The following is a 21,007-nucleotide window of genomic DNA, read 5'->3' as shown; positions in this document are numbered from 1 at the left end:
ACCTGTTTTCTTCCATGTTGTCCTGGAAATCCTAACTGAGATTGTCTTTTGAACTTTATCGGAGACATATAACTCACTCGTTGAGAGTTTATGCTTACCTTTCTTCAGAGAAAAGGTGGGGAAAAAACCAAAAGGAAACAAATCAAGCTGGGTTCTATCAGTTACAATGCTCTTGTTGGTAAGTAACAAGTCCATCTCAAATATTCTTAAACTATAAAGGGAATTTACTGGTTCATATTCCTGAAAACTTCAATATTAGGGCCAGCCTCAGGTGAGACTGGAGTGGTTTTCCAGGACTTCCCTGGAAATTCTGATGCAGAGGACAGGGAAGAGGCCTGGGATTTTTATCACCTAATTAAACTGGGGAAACACTGGGCTAGAGGAAAGACAATAGGGCTGTAACAGAACACGGGGATCAAGGGGGTGGGATATACTATTACCGAAAGGACCCCCCAATGGGTTCGTTTGTCTACCGCCAGAGGAAAGACGTCTCTCAATGCCAGAGATTTGTGGAAAGGAAACAAAATGTTTATTTAAGGCTATGTAGACTTAAAGTAGTGACCTAATGTCTTCATTAAAATATCAAAGTCTTTTTGGATACCTATAGATGCCCACAGTGCTTCCTTCTCCCCCTGCCCTAATTCAAGGTACCGTATCTCAGGAAAAGAAGCAAACGTCTGGGATTCAGGCTCTCAGCAGCTGCGAGATTTTCTCTTCACCAAAGCTGTGGGGATGTCTCCACTCTGCCAAAGCCGCGTGGTTCTCTCCTCAATGGCTGCCGCACCTGGGTTTAAATTCCTGTGCCAATCTTCCTCTGCAGCCACATTTCTGACTCCTCTCCCAATCAGCTACGCCTGCCAGCACTCCCTATCCTTCTAGCTCTACTGGTCTGCCATCATGAGTCTGGGCAGGTGTGGCCCCATGGCATGGAGCCAATTATCTCCAAGCTCTCACGCAGGCGCTGTAACCAGGGGGAGTTACCTTCCAGTTGCCTTCTACCCAGTTAAGTCTTGGGTGGAAGTCACTCCCTTCTCCCTGGCTCAAAGCATGGCCACAGCTATTTAACATATATATGCAACCAGTTAAAGGTTATAGACATGTTAAATGACCATGCCGGAGGTTAACTACAAAGCTGTTGCTATACAAAACAGCTCTTAATGGCCCTGCTCCATTTGTCCCTTCCCCCAACTCACACCTGTGGTGGGGAAGGGGGTGAAGACATTCTAATATTTCCTGGATACCTTGAATTCTGGACCCCTTTCCGAATCTCTATTTGGGCTCCCTCCTCCCCTCCCGGCTGCACCCTGTTACAGGGCCAGGGACCAGTTCCTCGCTCTCCAGTTCTTCTCTTTGCCTCCTAGCTCTCTCAGATAACACTCCCCGTCTCATCAAAGGTAGTGACCAGTCCCTGAGGTGGCTCTGTTCTAGGTTCAAACCCAACAGAAAGGAGACTTTCCTCTGTAGCTCAACAATAATCCAGGAGAGGAGTCTTTTTTTTTTTTTTTTTTTTTTTTGCCTCAATTGACTCTCTTGGTTGAATGATTATCACTTAAATTCCTCATAGTGGTCCAAGGAAATAAAAGACTGGTTTGACTGGCTTCAGAGAATTAGAAGCCATTTCTATACGTGGAGTCAGAGTTAATCCCTCCTGGGAAGACCCCAGATATCATTAAGAAAATGAAAAGAAGTAGCATTTAGGGAAACAATTAACAATTGTTTCCTATAGTCTTTCTCTAGAGCAGTAATTTTCAACCTTTTTATCTCATGGCACCCATAAACTAATTACTAAAATTCTGTGGCACACCAAAAATATATTTTTTTGCTGATCTGACAAAAATAGGAATAATTTTGATTCATTCACACCAGACAGTTATTGCTGTGATGGCTATTGTCATTTTTTTTTTTTTAATTTCACAACCCAAGTCAGTGTCTCTGACTAAAAGTCAGACATTACATGCTTTTAAAGAAGTCTTTCAGAGTTCTGGTCAAGATGGCAGCCTAGGTAAACATGGTACTCACCTCCCCCTGCAACCATGTCAGAATTACGTGTACACCACAGAACAACCATCATTCAGAACTGCCCACAATCCAGCTGAATGGAAGTCCTACAAGCAGGGAATTAAAGAAGAAGCCACACTGAGACTGGTAGGAGGGGCAGAGACATGGAATGGGCTTGTTTCACACCCATAGGTATGGTGGAGAAAAATTGGGAAGGATATCTCAGCTGCACATGTCCCCCTCCAGGGAGTAAGTGGCTCCAGCCCCACACCAGACCCTCCTACCCAGGGTTCCAGAAAAGTCACCATAACTTCTGACTGTAAAAATCAGTGGGGCCTTGACCAGTGTGTCTCAGTTGATGGAAGCATTGCCCCATAACAAAAAGGTTGCAGGTACAATTTCCAGTCAGGGCACATGCCTAGGCTGTAGGCTCAGTCTCCAGTCCAAGTGTGTATGGGAGGAAAATGATGGAAGATTCTCTTTCCCATCAATATTTCTCTTTCTCCTTTCCCCTCTTTGTCCTTTCCTCTCTTTCTAAAAAGCAATGAAAAAATGTCCTTGGGTGAGGATTGAAAAATAAAAGCACAGTGAAGATTGAGGCTGAGAGAGGTGGAGGTTGGCTGGAGTCCCAGGCAGTTCCTTTTCAAGCGCCTACACGTAGACTTACTTGGATTTACTCCCTCTGAGCTCCAGTTCTGGGGCAGCAGCTTGAAAGGCACCAGAGACATAGAGGAAGGAATTAAATTGTTCAGCACCAGGATGAAAACGAGGACGAGGGTAGCTTTCTCTCAGACAGAAGTGCTGGAAGAGGCTATTGTTCCTTTGATGGGCCCTCCATCCACAGAGCTGGCAGGCAGGTGCCATATTTGAGACTCCATCCTGTCTTGGCTCATGATTCAGATTTTCCTAAAATCTCTCAAACAAGTAGCCTCTGGCCTTAGTGTGCCCTGTACCTCTTGCTAAGAGGCCCCAGGCCTGGCACTAGTAGCAACCATCCTTGGTTCACATTTTGGCCTTGCCTGGGCACCTCCAAGCCCAGCACAAACAGTAGCCACCTGCAGATTGCCTTATAGCTTAAGCTGGGTGGTCCCTGGAAGAACACAGGTAGTGGGTGACCTTGGCTTGTACATTTCAAGAGGCCTCAGAGCCAGCACATCTAGTGGACAGATTCAGATCACAGTGAAACACTACTACCCAATCACCTCCACAAGCAACAATCTCCAGGGGCAGACTCAGTGGCCACCAGAGCCACACTGAAGTAAGTCCTGCTCTGTGGCTAGGCCTTCCACAGCTGACCCTCCATGGTGGTCAAAAGTTAGTGGTCATGGCCAGTCCTTGCAGATGATCAGCTTGGGGGTAAATCCCTCCCATCAGTGTGCCAACAGCAATCAAGACTCAACTATAAAAGGAGGGTGTACACAACCCACGAGGGGTGAGGTGTACCTCAAATAGCCAGCATGGGTGATGGGGGGGCTGTGGCACCAGACCTACAGAATATCTACTATATTAGGCCACTTTACTAAGCCCAAAAGATGTAGCAGCTCTAGCTAATATAGAAAAAGAAACAGGAAGGCTGCTAAAATGAAGAGATAAAGAAACGTCCCAAATGAAAGAACAAAACTCCAAAAGGAGAACTAAATAAAATGGAGACAAGCAATTGACTAGATGCAAAGTTCAAAACACGGGTTATAAGGATGCTCAATGAACTTAGGGGAAGAGTAGATGAACTAGTGAGAACATCAACAAGGAGATAGGAAACATAAAAACAGAGATAGAAAACATAAAAAGAACCAGTCAGAAATGAATAATATTCTAACTGAAATGAGAATATATTATAGGGCATAAACAGTATAATAGATGAACCAGAGGATCCTATCAGAGATTTGGAAGAGAAAGCAAAAAACATTCAATCAGAACAGCAAGAAGAAAATAATCCAAAAACAAAAATGAGGATATTATAAGCAGCCTCTGGGACAAATTCAAACATACAAATATTTAGATCATTGGTGCTAGAAGAAGAGAAAGAGCAAGAAATTGGAAACCTATTTGAAAAAATAATGACAGTAAACTTCCTTAACTTGGTGAAGGAAATAGACACCCAAGTCCAGGAAGCACGAACAGTCCCAAACAAGATGAATCCAAAGAGGCCTACACCAAGACACATCATAATTAAAATGCAAAATGTGTGTGGTAATTGCTAGGGGAGGGGAATGTAAGGGGAGTGAGAGGTAATGTTAAAAAGTACAATAAAGATTAAGAGTAATTAAAACAACCAACAAAAGGAACCCAGCATGTTAAGGACAGAGAGAGATTCTTAAAAGCAGCAAGAGAAAAGCAGTTTGTTTCCTATAAGGGAGCTCCCATAAGATTCTCAGCTGATTTCTCAACAGAAACTTTGCAGGCCAGAAGGGACTGGCAAGAAATATTCCAAGTGATGAAATGCAATGACCTACAACCAAGATTACTCCATCCAGAAGAGCTATCATTTAGTGTCCAAGGACACATAAAGGTTTCACATTAAAAAGAAAAAAACTAAAGGAGTTCATCACCACCAAACCAATATTATATAACATGTTAAGGGGCCTTCCTGAAGAAGTGGAAGAAGGAGGAGGAGAAGAAAAAGGATAAAAAGTGACCAATAAAATCACAATAAATGCGAATCTATCAATGACTGAATCTAAAATAAACAAAATAAATGAACAAACAAAACAGAAACAGACTCATAGATACAGAGGACATTTTGACAGTTGCCAGGTAGGTAAGAGCATTGGAGGATGAGTGAACATGATAAAGGGATTAAGAGGTATGAATTGGTGGTTACAGAATAGTTATGGGGATGTAAAGTACAGCATATGGAACATAGTCAATAATAGTTAAATAACTCTATATGGTGTCAGATGTGTGCAAGACTTATCAGAATGATCGCTTACTGAGTTATTAATGTGTGATCACTGGGGTATACACCTGAAACTAATATAGTAATGTATGTCAACTGTATTCGAATAATTAAAAAAATGACTAAATTATAAAAAATTCTTGCAACATACCAGTTAAAAATTCCTGCTCTAAAGGACTGTGCTGTATGTAAAGGTAACAGCAGTCAACATGAAGAAAATGTCCTGGGGTTTGTCTGTAATCGACTTGCCCTGTCTCTAGGAAATTCATGCTTGCTGACCTGTAGACAATCAGCCAGTGGACACAGTGATTCCCACTAGGTTGGGGCAGTGTGGATCATGGGCAGTAGCAGTCCTCAACATCGTTTGTAAATCTACCCAACCAACACTCTGTCCACCTTTGTCTGCTAAGACGTTGGCTAGAATGTTTCTTTATTATTGACTTTTTAGCTCTATGAATGTGAGCACAGGTATGGATGTGTGTGACTACCATCACACTTGGGATACTGAAACATTCTATTACTCACAGAACGCCTTCATACCATTTCTTTGTAATCACACTCTCCACCACCCCTTACACCCTGGAAGTCACTCCCTGTTTTTTTTTTAAGATTTTATCGATTTACTCTTTGAGAGAGGGGGAGGGAAGGAGAAAGAATGAGAAATATCAATGTGTGGTTGCCTTTTGCACGCCCCCTGCTGGGGACCTGGTCCACAATCCAGGCATATGCCCTGACTGGGAATCCAACTGGTGACCCTTCGATTCACACTCAATCCACTGAGCCACACCAGCCAGGGCATGTTGTCTATACTTTTTTACTGTGTCATTCTTGCAGATTTGTCATGGTGTCCCATGGTTATTTTTATTTGCATTTCCCATGTGAATAATGACATTAAACGTTTTTTTCATCTATTTATTTGACACCTATATCTTTTCCTGGTGAAGTGCCTGTTCTTGGAGTTTGCCTATTTTTTCAATTCAGTTGTTTGTCTTAGTGTTGAGTTTTGAGATTTCTTGGTACATTTTCGATACTTGGTACATTTTGGTACATGTTCTTTACTAGATACATGGTTTGTAATGTTTTTCTATCTGTTGCTTGCTTTTTCACTCTCTTCACTATGTCTTTCATGGAGCAAAAAAATTAACTTTGATAATGTTCAATTTTTTTGAATTGTGTTTAGAGTCTGACCTCTAGATTTCAGGTCATTAATAAAACTACATATCATTAAGTTGAAAACCATGCTTGTACCTGTATATTGCAAGATAACTTGCATTTTCCTCATCTCAGGATGCAGAGAGGGAAGAGACTAGGACTAGGGGGGAAGTTGCTAAATGCACAGGGTGGTCTGTTATTGGCTGATAAAAGGGAGCACTGATATTAAAGCAAATGGGAACGGCTTAGGATGTGGAAATTCTAGTCTCTGAGAACTTTGATTATTTTTAGTTTTAGAATTTGTTTGCTCTACATTTTTCTGAAGATTAATGATAAGGACAATAAAAGTTTTCTAGTAAAAGGTAAACTTTTTCTAAGTCTGACAAAAAAAGCCTTATCTGCCCTAAAAATAAGCCAAGAGTGATCAAAGCTTACTAGAAAATACTGGTTCAACCAACATGTGCTCTTTTATTTTGTGCTATTTATGGCAGGCTGGCCCAGATAACTATTATCTGAAGGGATTTTTCCTTTGGAAGAGGCTCATATGCCAGGAGGGAATGTGAATCTGCAGAAGCATAACTGCTTGACAAGCTTTAGTTTTTGTGTTTAAGTATTAGCTGTTAATGACACAATGAAATTGAGGTTTTCAAAAGGTGTGTTCCTATGTTTGATTCAGTGTTTGATGACTGAAAGTAGTCACAGAACTCAATTTACATGTTACAGGTGACAAGTATAAGACGGCAATGTCAGGAGAAGGAAGTGTATTGGGAGGAATCAGGTGTGAAGAATTCTTACCCTTCTACCACTTGTGGAGTGCTTACAATATTCTAGAATATTCTTTGCCTTTAGGCCATATGTATGAAGCACCTCGGGACCAGGAAGCCCAAACTTGTTCAAGGTGAGCTTGTCACCCAAGCATATTCCAGCTACACAATCCACCTAAACTCTCAACCCTCCACACATCAGGTGCAAGTTATCAACCGAATTACTAATGCTAAACATTGCTGTTCCATATGCCCCCAAACAACTCATGGTTACAGAACTGAATAGGTTCCGTAGTGATGTCAAGGTCAGTTATGCCCAATGCAGTTCTGGAGATAAGCATTTGGTCAGTGCAGCCCAGTTGAGCCCATGGTATATGACAAGAATATTTAAAAGTGTGGACAAGGCACAGACCATTTGCTTACACAGGTCAAATAATCAAGGTAGAGGAGGAGCGTTGTTGGGTTCAAAATGTCACAGCTGCCAATAGTGATGTGTGAAGGAGAAGCCATTATGGCAATATCCTATCTCCAGGGCATTTCATTCATCTCATAAAATGCACTATAATTGTTTCCAATTGACGAGAATATTTAAATCTAAACTCCTGAAGCAAAAAAAAAAAATCTTTTAACATAGTAATTTCACCAGTCTTCTATTTAAACATGGGTGTGTTTCTTTTAACCTGAAAAGCACACAATTATTTATATGTATTTATGTTCATATATTTTACCCAAGAAGACAAACTTTCTTTTTTACTTATCTAGCTCCCCCACCCTTTTTGTCTAAGTTTGGTGAATGAAAGAGTTTGTACAATTGCTCCAAATTAATGAAACTTTGGAGAATGCCAAGCAAACATTATTTTTACTTATTTTATTTTTAAAGGGTTTTATTTATTTATTTTTGAAGAGAGGGGGAGGGAAGGAGAAAGAGAGGGAGGGAAATATCAATGTATGGTAGCCTCTTGCACATCCCCTACTGGGGACCTGGCCTGCAATCCAGGCATGTGCCCTGACTGGGAATCGAACTGGCAACTGCCTGGTTTGCAGCCCGCACCCAATCCACAGAGCTTCACCAGCCAGGGTTATTTTTACTTATTTAAAAAATAAATCTTAGTGGTACTTAGTGGTCTTTCTAGTGATTCAATGATTGAGGTAAACATGATATACTAATCAGGTGATAATTCAGAAAAGGCTGTACAAACAAACTCATAGAAGATTCATGCATTAAAAGTTTCCTTATAAGTATTTATAGACATCAGTAGGTGCAGCTCCTGCTTCACCAAGGAACGACCCTGACCCCAAGAAACTGGATAAGCGTCAGGGCTCCTCTGTGAGCCGGCAGAAACGCTACAGGCACGTCCCTTTTCCACAGATCAGCTGTGGAACGGCAGATGGAGAGATGAACCTCCATGAGGAGGCACGCAGGAGATAACACTGAAACCTAAGAGCAGAACTGAGCACCTGCACATCGCCAGAAATAACTCAGGCCCCCTTGTCCCCTGGCTCCCCTGTATAAACCAGCCAGGATGCCTGAGACGCTCAGATGGACTTTCAGATGAAAGACCCCCATCTTCCGGCGTGCCAGCACCTGAAAGAAAATACTTTTCTTTACCTTGGTACCTGCCTCCTGAGTACTGGTTTTCGAAGCAGCAGGCAGCCAGACCTTCATCTGGTTGCAAAAGGACTCTTGAAACTCTGTATCCTGTATGGTCGGGAAACGCTTTGATTTGGAGGTGAAGGATAGAGCGTGCAAGGCAGTGTGGGCAAGCGTAACCGGTTGGAGAGACGACCTCCCCGGCTCACGCTCCTCAGGGCCGTATTTACACACAGAACATGCCAGGCGTCCTGGTTGAACCACCAAGATCGGTGTGCGATATCTTAGCTTAGGCTAGAACACAAACATGATGTTCACAACATAGATTTTCATGATTCTTTGGTCACGTAGTCAAGCCCAGCTAACTGAACTGGTTTGGTCAGTAGCACACCATCAATCAGTTAAAAAAAGCTGGCTTTGGCGTGGGGAGGGTTGCTAGGGGAGTTTTACCTTTTAACCAACTGGCATAAAACAGCTCCTTTAAAAAATATATATATTTATTTGTTTTTAGAGAAGGGAAGGGAGGGAGAAAGAGAGGGAGAAAAACATCAGTGTGTGGTTGCCTCTCAGACACCCCCTACCCGGGACCTGGCCCACAACCCAGGCACATATCCTGACTGGGAATTGAACCTGCAACCCTTTGGTTCACAGGCTGGCACTCAATCCACTGAGCCACACCAGTCAGGGCAAAACTGCTCCTGTCTTAGCCAAGAGTCAATTATGTCATCCAGGAGACCCAGCAATGGAGTTATACCATCCCATCTGTGAATCAACTCTGTTGTCCAGATTGTTCTATTTTTCTGAATTTGGGGAAAATAAAATCAAAAGTCTTTTGGGGAAAAAAAGTCATAAACATAAGATGTAAGCCTCCAGAGATAAGTACCAGTTATAAAAACGGTTTTATTTTTTTTCCAGGAATGTTTTATTTATTAAATTTTTTGTTTTAGCTAACATTTTTTCATTTTACTTTTTTATTGAATTTATTGGGTGACAGTGGTTCGCCAAACCATACGTGTTTCAAGTGTACCACTCAAGAAGACATCATCTACACACTGCATCGTTTGCCCTCTGCCCCACTCAGTCTCTCTCCGTCTCCATCCTCCCACCCAGGCAATATTTTAAAAGCACATCACAAACAGAAACAATAATCAACAGAAGCTTTTAACTCTTTTAAGCAATATGGAACTTTTTGTTAGAATGATTTAAGTGTATGCCAGAAGTAATGAGAGCTAGGAGGATATTGTGACAATAAAAAAAAGAACCTCAATGACACAGAATAACTGACTCATTTTGCAGAAAGAGGACTCAACCTGTAATTTTCTCCTTTGGTTCCCTATTTATGTAATAATTTGTAATGAAGGATTTACCAATACTCCCGTATATGTAAGTATTAAGACACAGAGAGATATACGGATATACAAATAGGTGATAAACATAAAGATTTTTATTTTAGTCTTAATATATAATTAATTTGTAAGCATATTAAATAAAATGATATTTCCCATAGTGAATTTATAATCTTCATCAGCAACAATTTCTTTGAAAAATAGACAAATCCTATTTATTATGCTGTCCTTGTGTTTGTATTTTTCTGTATCTATTGGACATAAGATGGTCAACAATTTACATTCATATTTATATTTAACAAAGTAACCAATTCTTCCAAAGTAAATAATTCAGACAGTTTCTGGACATACAGAAAACTGAAGGACAGGAAACCGAGCATTGTCTCACTATTTATTTTTTAAGTGAACACATATTTTATATAATTTACCTCAAAAAGAAACATAATTTATAACATGATTCAAGAGATATTTATACATACTCTTAATACTACAGAAAGAATGAAGTAACAGTGTTTCATTTGCAGATGAATTTTTCAACTAGAAATATGTAAAATATTTCTTTTCCTGGAAACTATGTAGTGTACATAGTTTTTGGAAACTTTTGCTATCTCTAAGAATATCCCATAAAGACCTTTCTTTGCCTATCAATTCTTATGATTTTCAATTTTACACTGTGGGAAAAAAAATACCATGTGCTCTGTTCCCCATTTTGCACCAGTGAGATGTGTTCTATTCTTCTTTACGAATGCTGGAAGTTTCCATTTATGCCCTGCCAAGTACGAGCCCCCAGTGTGCGGAAACATTCGCTCTTGATGGTTATGTCAGGCTCATGGGTTTATCCTGATTCAGTGAAGAGAATTATATCTCAGGGCCTGAGGAGCCCCAGGGGACGATGTGGTATATCCCGATCACCAAAAGGAGCCACTGAATCAGTCCCAAGAGTGCCCAAGACTTTCCTGTTTACTTGTCTGCTTGTCACCCTGTTGTAAGCTCAACTAACCTTGTAAAGACCACCTCTACAGCAAAGCCTAAGAAGCCATAATAAATTAAAAAAAAACACTTGGCGGTATTGCAGAGCAAATCAGTTCTGGTGGGCATCTATTGTTTTGCCTGCCTGGCACTTCCATCATCTTCTGCAGGCCATATTTTAGAGGCTGCAAATCGTAGGGTCTTCTCTGCTTCCTGCCCAGTGTCCATTGGTCCAGAAGGTAGGGCTGTAAAGTAGGTTGGGTCAATCAGGGCATCTGTTAAATTTAAAAAGCTCAAGTTGATGTGTACATGATGAAGCAAGCAGTGTGGTTCCTGACACTAGGAGGGCTATGACATGAGAGAATGTCACTGAAGAGCAGAGAAAAGCACAGACAAGTGACCGAGAGTGTCCTGATAGTGTCTGTGCTCCATGAATCACGCATATCCAAGGTCCAGCCCTCCTCGCTGTTACGTGAATCCGAAGGCTGTGTGTAAGAGACATTTTAAGGAGATGGATGTGAAATGTAAAATTATAGGAAATATATTTGGTCAGAAACAAATCAGGAACTTTTTTAGTTGACAACACCAAAATGGGCAAAATTAGAAGGTTTAGAATACATTTTGCATTACATATGATGCAATCCATTATGTACAGTGTCATCCATATTCAATAGCTAAGACATTATTTTTTTTTTCATATCAGATTGGAAAACAGTCTGCCCAGGTGCAGAGCCCGAGGGAGAGTGGGCCTTCTCACGCTTTGACAATGGAAGGCAAGACAGGACACCCCAGTGGTGGGAAATTGGGCAATAAATAGCTTGTGAAATCACATATGCATTTACTCATTGATCCAGCAGGAATCTATCCATAGATCTATCATTAAAAATATGAAATTATATGTGCGCAAAGCATTCACTTACTAAATTATTTGTGAAACGCTAAGGAGAATCTTGAAAAAACCCACTATTTTTCTGGGCCCATTGGTTGAGTGTTCTGCAAACCATTCCACAGTTTTATTAAGCCGGTGGTTTCTGGTTGATGGTTAAACCATGACTTGTGTGCACATCAGCCTCTCTTGCTATAATCCTGTTGCCAAGAAATGTGATCTTTAGTTAGAAGCATGGTTATGTGGCATTACATAAATCTGCATATTCTGGAAGAAGCATCAAAGTGTCCATCTCAATGAGGACAAACACTGTCTGTACGGTGATAGGAAGCTGACCAGTGATCGCCCGGGGTCTGGGATGGAAGGTTGGGATTCCCTGGGAAGGGGGACCAAGGGATTATTTCAGATGATGGCAATGTCTCCTGTACCCAATGGTGACGGCGGTATGTATTTTGACAAATACTCTCTAACTGTACTCTTAAAAGGGGTACCGTTTATTGCATGTATATTATACCCCAGCAGAGTGGATTTAAAAGGTGTTAATTGTACTTTTATAACCTTTCCTCCGAGGTTTCACTTTAACTCCATTTACCACTCTCCTGATTTTTATAGCATTGTTATCAGGAACTGTATTTTATATGCATTTCACCAGCCGCACATTACTATGGTTGTTTTATTTTCAGTCAATGCTTTTTTTTTTAAGATTTTAAAAATTTATTTCTATAGAGGGGAAGGGAAGGAGAGAAGGAGAGAAATATCAATGTATGGTTGTCTCTCGTGAGTCCCCTGCTGGGAACTGGCCTGCAACCCAGGCATGTGCCCTGACTGGGAATCGAACATCCATCCTCTGGTTTCGCAGGCCCTCGCTCAATCCACTGAGCTACACCAGCCAGGGTTTAGTCAATGATTATTTAGGTTTACCTGAATGGTTCATTTGGGGAAGCTTATGTCTGTCCTTCCCCCACTCCTCCCTTTTCTCCTTCCTTCCTTCTTCCCACCCTGCTTCCCCTTTCCTGGCTTTCCCAGCGACAACTGAGTTATTGAAGTTTCTCTCTTTCCTCTCCCAGTGGTTGCTGACCTCCATGTCCAGGCTGGGGAAGGGCTGCATGGTCATTCTTGTTATCTTTACGTTATGTTGATCAAGTAAACATGACATTGATCTGGGGTACATCTGAGCTGATTCCAGACCTCTGAGGCCAAGAGGAATCAATGCACTTTTGAAAGTTCTTTCCATAAAATCTGTTGAGTATTGCAGTATTGTAAAGGAAAGGAATGCATTACTGCCTAAGACCCATTCTAATAGGATGACCCATTGATGTGTCTCTGTGCCCAAGACCATGAGCTCTTGGAGGTGAGGGACATGGTCTGAAAAACTCTCAGTGACTCGCATGGCTTCTATAATATTATAGAGGCCGAAGAAACGTTGCTGAAATTCGGTTTACATGGATGGCGTGGCCTCTGGATAAGGAAGCCAATAACTCTGAGTGAAACAAACTTTGTGAAGATATTGCAATACTAATGGTAACACAGTTTGAATGTCCTAATTGCATCATTTGTTAAAAAAGACTATTTCCCCTCATTTCATGGTTTGGCACCCTTGTTGAAAATCAGTGGACTATACCAGATTCATGAATTTATTTTGGGGACACTCAATCCCATTCCATTCATCTTCATATCTATTATGACACTAATACCAAACTCTCCTGGCTACTTTGCCTCCCAGTAAGTTTTGATATCTATAAATATGAGTCTTCCTAATTTGTTCTTTTCCGAGATTGTTTTGGCTGTCCCTTTGCCCTTGCAACTCCTGCCTGTGGTGGGTAGTTGTTTCAGTAGTATTTGTCGAAAAGACTTTTGTTACGCCATTACCTTTGCTCCTTTGCCCAAAATCAGTTTTGTGTGTTTGTGCAGCTTATTTCTGGGCTCTCCGTTTTAGTCTATTGATCAATTTGTCAGTTCTTTCATCAGTTTCACACTCTATTACTCACATATTTTTGATATTTGGCAATTTTTTTTCACTGCTGGCTTCTGTGATGTGGAAACCAAAGGATTTTTATTCTTGTGTCATGGTTTGTAAGAATGGGCTTTATTAATAATAACTTAAGAAAGGATAAATAGTCACAATAAACCTGAATTAACTCTGCCTTTGATTTTTATCATGTATGGTTAGTTTATAAGATCAGACAAAATATTTAGAATTAATATGAATCCATTATCATGTGAATTAGTAACATTTTTTACTTTGAAATGTACAATGTAAGGGGTGAGGTGACAGTTTTTTTCAATTAATAGATTTCTTTTTTTTATATTTACAGAAAAATGAGCAGATAGTAAAAAGAGTTTCCACATACTCCCTGAAGCTTCCCCCCAGTTTTCCCAGTGCCTTTGTTACCATTGGTGAGCCAATAGAGATATATTATTATTGACTAAAGTCCACAGTTCGAATTAGGGTTTCCTCTTTTGAGTTGTACAGTCTATGGGTTTTGGCAAATGCATGATGATGTGTATCCATCATTGCAATATCATACAGATTAGTTCCACTGCCCTAAAAACTCCCTGTGGTCCAACTATTCCTCCCTCCCTCCTTCCCTGTAAACTTTTGGCAACCACTGATCTTTCACTAATCTTTTTACTGTTGATATAATTTTGCCATTTCCAAAATTTCATCTGGTTGAACACATACACAATGTAGGCTTTCAAACTGATTTCCTTCACTTAGCGATATGCATATCGTTTTGTGGCTTGGTGGGTCGTTTCCTCCTGTCACTGGACGGCATCTCCTTGTGTGGACACCACAGTTTGTTTATTCATTAAGTTACTGAAGAACATCGTGTTTGCTTCTAAGCTTTGGTAATTATGCATAAATAAGGCTGTCATAAACATTTCACGGGCAGGTTTCTATGAGGTTGTAAGTTTCCAACTCATCTGGTTCAATTCCAAGAAGCAGGATTACTGGATTTTAGGGTAAGAGCATGTACTTTTGCAGGAAATTATCAAGCCGTCACCCACTGCAGCTGCGTCTTTTCGTGTGCCCACTCGCAGTGACATAGGAGGAGTTCCTGTCACTCCACATCCTCGCTAGTGTCGGTGTGTCAGCTTTGTGCGTTTCAGCTGTTCTAACACGTGTCACGGCATCTCCTTGTTTCAATTTGAAATTTCTTAATGATGTGCAGAGTCGAGCATCTTCTTGTTTACATATTTACCATTCTGTGCACCTTCTTTGGTGAGGTGTCTGTTCAATGTTTTGCCCATTTTATAATCGGGAGGTTCGTTTTCTTATTGCTGAGTTTAAGAGTTCTTTGTATTGGATACCAGTTCTTTGTCAGACATGTTTTGCAAATATATATTTTTTACCAGTCTGTGCTTGTGTTTCCTTTCCTTTAACAGTATCTTTTGTGAAGTCTCACGCATCATTGTTTTTCTTCTCATGTTGCTGGTACTGTATGAAAGAGCTAATTGCCAAACCCAATGTCCCTTAGATTTCCCCCTATGTCATAATCTAGAAATTGCACAGTTTTACATTTTAAATTTAGATCTATGGTTCATTTTGAGTTACTTTTTGTGAAAGGTGTAAGATTCAAGTTTAGATTATTTTTTTACATGTAGCTGTCCAGCTGTGCCTGCCTCATTTTTGAAAACCTCTCCTTTCTCTACTGAATTGCCTTTGTTCCTCTGTGGAAGATCAGTTGATGATACTCACGTGGATCTATTTCTGGTTCCTCTCTTCTCCTCCACTGCTCTGCTTGTCTATTCTTTTGCCAATACCACACTGTCATTATTGTAGCTTTCCCCCCAGTTTGTGTGTTTTATTCCCACAAGGCAGCCAGGGGTGGGGGTGCCAAGCTGAGAGCCAGGCTGGGCAGAGAGGACTTCCTCCGCAGGGGTGCACACGGATTCCCGGGTCTGTCCCAGCAGAGGGCTGGGTTCTACACAGACTGTCACAGGTTCCAGGTGAACTTGGCAGTGAACTTGGACTGGCAGGGAGTGGTTCACACTGGTGGAGCTGCGGGCAGCAGTCAGGTCCTCCTCCATGGTCGAGGGCTCTTCCGGGAGATGGCACTGCTTCACCACACCACTGTCCTTGTCAGTGAGGAACTCGGTGAAGTTCTATTTGAAGTTCCATTTCCCAGGAGGCCCCATCCCTCGGGCTGGACTTTGCTCCACTTCCACAGGGCGTGGGCATCATCCCTGTTCACACAGGCCTTGCTATACATATAGAATTTGACATTATAGCCGGCGGTGAACTGTTTCATTTTGGTGTTAGTCACCACCCCTGGCTCCTGCCTCCTGAACTGGTTTCAGGGGAAAGCCAGGATCTGTGAGCCACGCCCGGCAATCAGGCACACAGGTCGCCGAGATGGAGGTGGTAGGTGCATGGACCAAGCATGGCAAAAGTCATCATTGGGGGTGGGAGGAGGGAAGCAATACATTTCTTTTCTACAACTTTGTTTACTGGTAGTCTTTCACCTTCTTTCATCCAGCCCCAGCCCCCGTCCCGTCTGATAGCTACCACTCTGTTCCGTGCATCCATGCCTCTGTTTCTATTTTATTCATCAGTTTATTTTGTTCATTAGATTCCACATGTAAGTGAGATCAAATGGCATTTGTCTTTCTCTGACTGGCTTATTTCACCTACAATAATAATCTCCAGGTCCATCCACGCCGTTGCAAACGGTAAGGTTTCCTTTTCCTCTTTTCTTTCCTCTCCTCTCCCCCTCCCTCCCCTCTCCTCTCCTCTTTTCTATTGGCCAAATAGTATTCCACTGTGTAAATGTACCACAGCTTTTTTATTCACTCATCTACTGATGGGCACTTAGGCTGCTTCCAGATCTTGGCGATTGTAAATAATGCTGCAATTAACATAGGAGTGCATATATTCTTTCAAATTAGTGATTAGTGTTTCAGGTTTCTTCAGATATATTCCCATAAGTAAGACTGCTAAGTTGAAAGGCAGTTCCATTTTTAATATTTTGAGGACACTCCACGCTGTTTCCCACAGAGGCTGCCCCAGTCTGCATTCCCACCAACAGTGCACAAATGTTCCCTTTTCTCCACATCCTCCCCAGCACTTGTGTGTTGATTTATTGATGGTGGCCATTCTGACAGGTGTGAGGTGATATCTCATTGTGGTTTAATTTGCATCTCTCTTATGATTAGCGACATTGAGCATCTTTTCATATGTCTCTTGGCCATCTATACATTCTCTTTGGTGAAATATCTATTCAGGTCCTTAACCCATTTTTTTAAAAATTGGGTTGTTTGTCTTCTTGGTGTTGAGTTGTGTAAGTTCTTTAAATATGATTATATTTTGGAAATTCACCCCTTATCAGATGTACATTGGCAAATACGTTCTCTCATTCTGTGGGTTCCCTTTTCATTTTCTTGATGATTTCCTTTGTTGTGAAAAAGATTTTAGTTTGATGTAGTTCCATTTGTTTATTTTTCCTTTCATTTCCCTTGCCCAAGGAGATACTCATATATTGGCAAAAAATATTGCTATGAGAAATTTTACTGCTTATGTTTTCATCCAGGATTTTTATGGTTTCATGATTTTTATGTAGTGTTTAATCCATTTTGAGTTTATTTTGTCTGTGGTGTAAGTTGGTGGTCTAGATTCACTTTTTTGTGTGTATATGACCAGTTTTCCCAACACCATTTATTGAAGAGACTGTCTTTACCCCCTTGTATGTTCTTGCCTTCTTTGTCAAATATTAATTGACCATAAAGGCATGGGTTTATTTCTGTGCTCTCTATTCCGTTCCATTGATCTATGTCCCTCTTCTTGTGCCAATACCATGCTGTTTTGATTACTCTGGCCTTGTGGTAGAGTTTGACATCAAATAGCGTGATTCCTCCAACTTTGTTTTTCTATCTCCAGGTTGCTGAGGCTATTCAGAGTCTTTGTGCTTCATAAAGCCACAAAGCCACAAATATGTGGCTTCCAATATTTTTTGGAATATTTGTTCTATATCTGTGTGATATGCAGTATTTTAATAGAAATTGTTTTGAGTCTGTAGCTTCCTTTGGGTACTAAGGATATTTTAACGATGTTAATTTTTCCTCTCCATAAACACACTGTATGCTTTCACTTATTTGTGTCTTCCTCAGTTTCTTTCTTCAGTATCTTAAATTTTTTTGAGTATAGGTCTTTTACCTGATTGGCTATATCACTATAAACTCAAATTAAAATATATATATGGACACCAGTGTGTTGATTGTGGGAGGAGGGGGGTATAAGGGGACTGAATAGTCATGGAAAAACATACAATAAAGATTAAATTAGAAAAATAAAAATTGTGCTGTGTCTGTGTGTGTATACACACACACACATATATATTTTCAGCATACTGAAAGGAACTAAAAGCAATGGCATCCTATTAGTGAGTTCTATTGTAGCTCAGATCTAGGTTTCTAAATACCTTTCTTAGAGACTTAAGTCTCCTGAGAAGTGTGGCTGAACAGACGGGCTGGGAAAGGTCAAGGTGGTCTTGTCATTTCTGGATGTGCCAAAGGGAAGGAAGAACTCAAAGACTCCTGGAGTGACATTGAAAGAACACAAGCCAGGTTGCTGGAATTCCCACTGGTAAAATTTGGCACAATTTAATTATCGAAAAGAATAGTGATTATAAAAACTCTGAATAATATAAACTCATGAGTCTGAAATTATTTAAAAATAGAACAGAAGGAAATAAAAGGGTTTATAGGCCACCAATGCAAGCAATGATTATACATAGTCCGATTCTAAAGATTAAAAGTTAAAGAAAAATAATCAAACTTTCATACTGTGTTTTGCCAGGAACAACAGTTCATCTCCACTTGGTGAGAGATAATTCTTCTTTACTGAAGAATGCAGGTGATTAATGTAAGTCAAGAAATCATTCTTTATTCAAGAGAGAAATACAGTATTTCATATACTTTTTAAATAATTCTACCAAAGGGTTGCTGGCTCCATTCCCAGTCAGGACACATGCCTGGGTTTTGGGCCAGGTCCCCAGTAGGGGGCGCGTGAGAGGCAACCACACACTGATGTTTCTCTCCCTCTCTTTCTCCCTCCCTTCCCCTCTCTCTAAAAATAAATAAATAAAATCTTTAAAAGGAAAAGAATTCCTTAAAAAAAACTGTTTTTGTGTATTTTATCTGGTTTGTTAGACTGTTTCAGGAAGGAGGTTAAATAAAGTCCCTATTACACCATCTTGACCAGAAGCAGAAGTCCTGGCATTGACGGTAGAAATGAAAATAGAGCTTTTTTGGAATGTAAGCTGATAAAATCTATAAAAATTTAAAATACATGTACTGGGAAATACTCTTTTCTTGGGAACATGTTTCATAGATAAACTGTAAAAACATACATGTACAAGAAAACAGATGTAAGGAAATATAAGGTGTGCTACTTATAATAAATACCAGTGCTATTAACACAAACCGCACAAAAACCCATATAATAAATATCAGTGCTATTAACACAAACCCCACAAACCCCACTTAACTTCCAGTTAAGAGACTGGAAATAAGAACAAGTCTCTAAATTCTACAGAAGTGGATGCATTTAGTATATGGAACATTATGTCGTTATTAAAACAGATAAATGAAAGCTGTACCAGATGACTTGGAGGGATTCCCTGTGGCATTGTTAAGCAAGAAAAGAAAAGAGAAGTCGTTAATATAATCCCATTCTTCTAGAAACTAAACCCCCCACACATACACAACACATGTAAAACAAAGCATTTGCTTCTCCTTTGCTTGTTTATATGCATTCATCAGGTGACACACATCTTCTATATATCGACATCCTCGTTGGTTTACAAGTGTTCATCAGGTGATGAAGTTGTTGAGACTAGAAGCCCAGGAACCTACCCCTGCATTTCCGTTAGGAGCAGTGGTTCGGTATTAGCTAATTTGACGTTGGGAGACACGTTACAGAACACATCTGCTGCGAATAATAAGAAATGACTGTACATGCAACACCGCGGGTGAACCTCGCCGACGCCGTGAACCAGACTCAAAGGGCAGGTACTGTAGGAGTCAGTTTATTTCGTGGTCAACAACAAGCAAGTCTAATGGAAGTTGGAAAAGCGATTATGGAGCAGTACTGACTAGAAAGTAGCACAAAGGCACTTTTAGGGTTGATGGGAGTTTTCCTTATCTTCACCTGGGAATTGGAAGTTGGATAGAAGCAGTTCTAATCTGAATAGAACAGGAGAATTGGTTCTGTTTAAGGGCTACTCAGCTCTTCCACCCTATCACTTGGGGCGTGCTAGCTGCAATGGTCTGCTGCAGCCACACAGTGGCAATGTTGTAAAAGGAAACAAAATTCGGGCCGCCCCTTAGGGTCCTGTTCTTTGTAGTTCAGACGTTTGGTTTTGTAACCCAGCCCGCTACTCTTTTAACGTTGTTTCTTAGATGATGACTTACAAGCTCATATGTAGCTACTGATAAACAGCCTGTATCTTAAAGGATTCTAAGAGCTAACCTCAAAGGAAGCCGACTGTCGTTTTCAGGCGTCTCAGCTCCAGGAGATTTGCTCACCTTCCAGGAAAACCAGACTATCGAGGAAAACCAGACACTTGCTTGACCAGCTATGGTCATCAGAGCGGACTGTGCTTGCTCACACAGAGCACCCTCAACGAGAGCCCACAACCCCGTCCAGCTTCCTTCAGCTTGTCTTCCCCGTCCCTGCTCACAGAAACCTCCGCCAGCACCGAGATGTTAAGATGGTCTCTTTGACGAGAGTCCCCCACCTTCTCAAGCCGGCTCTCGAATAAACCTGCTTTGCTTCCACCAGGTGCTGCCTCTTGGGTATCGGCTTTTGAGTGGCAGGCAGCTGACCCTGGGCTCAGTATTACTTTCATATTGTGTCTTCCATCCTCCTGTAAGTAATCACTGGCCTCCACCACCCTCCTGTGACACAGCAGACAGACACTGTATGCTACGGTGAGGGCCCTGCATGGGTCTGAGGCAATTGTAGCAAATACATCCCTGAGGCTTCTATTCCTTCCTCAGCCCTACATGCCATTACTGTTGATATTTAACTATCGATAAGGAAAGGGAAGCAAAGGGAATTAGCTTAATAAACTGGGGAGCATAAGCCTGTTTGTTCCGCCAGGAAACTGGGGCTTCGTTCCCCTGGGGACCACAGCATTGTTCCACCAAGGCCATTAACACTCCTCCCTCCCCTCTCTGGTACTGGATTCTTGGGGTTCAGGGGAGAGGGGAGATGCTGGACCAGAGGAGCCTGTCAGTCTAACTAGGGTGTGGGGCCATCCAAAGCCTGTGAAAATTGGGAAGTTGATTGGTCATTTTCTTTCTTTCTTTTTTTTAAAGAGAGGGAGAGAATTATCAGTGTGCAGTTGCCTCTTGAGCACCCCTGACTGGGGATCTGGCCCACAACCCAGGCATGTGCCCTGA

General features: G+C 41.2%; 1 protein-coding gene and 1 long non-coding RNA gene across 2 annotated transcripts in view; one reads left to right on the top strand and one right to left on the bottom strand.

The window, feature by feature from the left end:
* The window catches only part of AKR1D1 (aldo-keto reductase family 1 member D1), a 44,818-nt gene extending 43,904 nt beyond the window's left edge, over positions 1-914 (bottom strand). Inside the window, exon 1 of the mRNA XM_037159264.2 lies at positions 652-914. The gene's annotated coding sequence lies outside the window, so the exon portion shown is untranslated. The remainder of the gene's footprint in view (positions 1-651) is intronic.
* On the top strand, positions 30-20,308 carry LOC128626085 (uncharacterized). Its single transcript, XR_008389977.1, has 3 exons — positions 30-178; positions 6,770-6,944; positions 20,101-20,308. It is a non-coding gene; the product is annotated as an uncharacterized LOC128626085 (long non-coding RNA).
* The last annotated feature ends 699 nt before the right edge of the window (positions 20,309-21,007 follow it).

The sequence above is a fragment of the Artibeus jamaicensis genome, unplaced genomic scaffold (assembly GCF_021234435.1).
Source record: "Artibeus jamaicensis isolate MK-2021 breed Jamaican fruit bat unplaced genomic scaffold, CSHL_Jam_final scaffold_2172, whole genome shotgun sequence".
Classification (NCBI taxonomy): domain Eukaryota; kingdom Metazoa; phylum Chordata; class Mammalia; order Chiroptera; family Phyllostomidae; genus Artibeus; species Artibeus jamaicensis.
Note: the sequence above shows the minus strand (reverse complement) of the source record. Positions and strands in the feature narration are given on the sequence as shown.